Here is a 3,551-nt window from a genome sequence, read left to right as displayed (position 1 = left end):
CTGCAGAGTGAAAACTGATTATGTTCGTCAAGTCTCCCAGGCTGTCAACTTGCTCCTTATGAGGAGAACACGTTAAATGCTATAACTCGATTTCCCAGATAATTCGCTCAGTGGAAGACCTGTTAAAATAAGCGAACACATGTCTCGGCTTATTCGTAGGTACTCGACCGTTTCTGAGAAAACGACCGTTAAAGTTTTCGAAGTAATTTAGATGTCTTTTAGCGTACGATAAGCTCACGTTAACTGGAGGCACAGCGGCTAGCGTCGCGCCTCTCACGTTTGCGTCCCGTGTTCGAAACCCGATCATTGGTTTTATTTTTTCATGTATGTAGTCATATGCGTAGAGGGTTACTACACGAATGTTTCTTATCTAATCAGAGGATACAAAGACATTACATTAATCATAAAATTACAACTGGGTTTTACAATTCGTGTTATACGTTCATTACATCATATGTTATGGTATTTTCAGGGGTTACAACCTTTTTAACATCTCGTATTCTTATATTTCATTCTTATTTCAGTTCTTAATTCATAAATTTTATTCCTACGTTTATTCTTTAGGAAGATTTGGTGCATTCCCTTGTATGATACCGATCATAGAAACATTCGAAACACATAAAATCCGAGCATAACGAGCTTCGTGCGAAGGCAGGCTTGTCACAGCGACTTGCCTTCGTGTGAATCTCACAAGGCAATGAAACGTCGTTAGCATTGCTGAAGATTCCATGCTTTGGCAGTAATTTAGCGGTAAAACACGCATAACGGATCACTTTTCCGAAAGATGCCGCTTGCAATTGATTATGAATTGAGATAGATCACACGAATTTCACCGAAAGCAATTTCAAAAAATTTTCCTTTCATTTATTGTCTTTTTTTCTTTTTAATTCATTCATCATACAATTAGAAGACAACTAAGGACAACTTTACTTCAAAATAGATTGGAAAACATTAGAAGGTATCTCGAAATTTTTGATCGTTGTTTTTCCAAAATCTGTCGAGTATCTACGTATAAGATGAGACATATTTTCGCCTTTTTTGACCCGTCTTTCACTGAGCAAAGTTTCTGGGAAATCGAATATGGCAATTGCCGTGTTCTCCTCGTTAGTGAAACTAATCTTAATGACAAAAAGAGAGAAAGAAAGAAAGATAAATAAATAAATAAAACAAAACCAAAGGGTAGCTATGCAATGTCACTTTCCAAAACAAAACAAAGCAAGCCAATCATCTACGTAGTGCTGATTAACTACATGATTTTAAATGTCCAACAAATTTGGAGAGTTGCTCTGAACTTGAAAAAATGGGTAACTCATCGATATAGTGAAGAAGACGGGTTCGACGGAACCAGCAGTTACGGAATACGTAAACGAACTTTTTCATTTTAGCGCGGGCTTACAAGATGTAACTGCGTAAGATTTATTCAAGTACTACCTGATAGTCAATTGTGTCTCTCTAACATGATAGTACTGTGATTTAGCTAATCAGTTGTTATTATTCAGTGACAACCTTGTGTTGTTTCGGGGAGATAACAGTTGGTTGGAGGAGTAGCTGGTAGGTGAAAAAGATTTGGTCAGGTTTATAAATGTGGCAGTGAACGGTTTTATTTTACTGGGATGCTGAAGTGTTTAATTTTCGCGTGATTTTCTGAACTAGATATTTTTGAATTTCCGTCGCGTTACTTCTCATTTGCTGAGATAGCAGAGCGTATTGACTAAACCGAGACTATTAGTACTGCATAATCTACATCTGTATCTATTCTCCGCAAGCCACCTTGCGGTGTGTAGCGGTGGGTACGTTGTGTACCAGTGTCGCTTCAGCCTTTTTCTGTTCCAGCCACGAATAGTTTACAGGAAGAATGATTGCCGTTGAGGCCCCACGTGGGCTCTAATTTCTCTCATCTGATCTTCATGGTCTTTTCGTGAGATATATGTAGGATTTAGCAGTATATTCGTTGACAGTCGTAGGGACGTACACTCTCGGAGCTTTAGCAATAAACCAACACCATGATGCAGAACTCCTCTCTTACAGCGTCTGCCACTGAAGTTGGTTGATCATCTCTGTGCTGCTTTTATACTTACTAAATAAACCTGTAATAAGCAGTCGCGTGGTTGAATCTTGGAATTTTTCTGAGAGTAACTGCGTTCGAAAGCGGCAGTGATCAACAGAGTAGGTGTTACGAACTTTTAACCTCGTCTAGGGAGTCAAAGTGTGACTAGAGGCTGTTACAAAATCTACGTAGCTACTAAAGGAACGTAGAGGCGTGACTGACTCCGCCGATTACCAGTTCCTTCACCTACAGTGGTGCCATTACGTCACATAGGGAGAGCGTGCTTTCACTAAGTTCTTGAGCTGATGGGACGTGGCCGACGAGTACAGGTGGTACGAATATCACTGACGAATTTTCTGTCGAAACATTTCACAGTAGTTACAGGAGCTACGTCTACAGTTAGAGATCTTACTGTGAAAAATCTAGGCGTGAGTTGAACATATTCACCACTGTTGTAGACCTAAGAAATAATTGGCAGTGATCTCCGAGGTCTGAAACGTACTCTGCGAAGCAATCGTCACGCATTTTGGTCGAGTACAGCAGGAGAGCTCAGCTCCAATTAACATGCTTTGGTGACTGATATTGATGCACAAAAAGACTGACCGACTCGCTCTTCGTGGGAGGTTCATTATCTAGAAACTTCTGATCACAAGAACGAATGCGCGACGTCGCTTAGAGTAGAGCAGAAGGAAGAAAGGAAGAAAGATGAAAGGAAGATTAGGGTTTAACGTCGCGTCGACAGAAGGTCATTAGCGACGAAGCACAAGCATTTCCCTCGAGCTATTTCGGAATATCGCGGAGAAACTAAACCTCGATGGAGAACGAATCCCATCCTCACGAATATGTGTCCAGAGTCTTAACCATTGCGGTACCACGCTCGGTATGATAAGCTGATATTGTGGCATCGATAGCAACGATGCACCTTGCAACACGCATGGCTCTGATGTAAACTTGACGTAAGCTATTTAACTCACTGCGTTTTGATGCAGTGGCACATTTGGTTCATCATAATCATCATCAACACCACTACCCGCAACGCATTTTGATTAAATGACTGCGCTCAACTTTTCCATACATTACGGTCTTCAACTACAAAGACCTCTGTTCTTCCTGCAATTTTGCAAATATCATGTACCAACTTTCCACTGGATCGTCGTCTCCGTCTTTCCTTATCTCTTTGAATCTAACAAAGAACTTCACCGCGTCTTGTACCATTCAATCACTTGGATAAGTGCTCCGAAAAATATCGATTCTAGTTTCAACACAGATATTATCATGCCTTCCAATGCTTTCCTTTCGCCGATCAATTTGTTTGTTCACAAGTGTTTCCTAGTAACTCCCAATACATATCTCTCCATTACTCAATTGACAACATTTATTTTTTCAGTGGAATTCGCATTAAATTTTCATATCTCACCAGTGCAAATACATTTATTTCGAATTTCCCTTTTCAATCACACCGGAAACGTATTCTGAATCCTCTACTTAGTTTACTAAAGCAATT

Source organism: Schistocerca serialis, chromosome 3 (assembly GCF_023864345.2).
Source record: "Schistocerca serialis cubense isolate TAMUIC-IGC-003099 chromosome 3, iqSchSeri2.2, whole genome shotgun sequence".
Lineage (NCBI taxonomy): Eukaryota > Metazoa > Arthropoda > Insecta > Orthoptera > Acrididae > Schistocerca > Schistocerca serialis.
Note: the sequence above shows the minus strand (reverse complement) of the source record.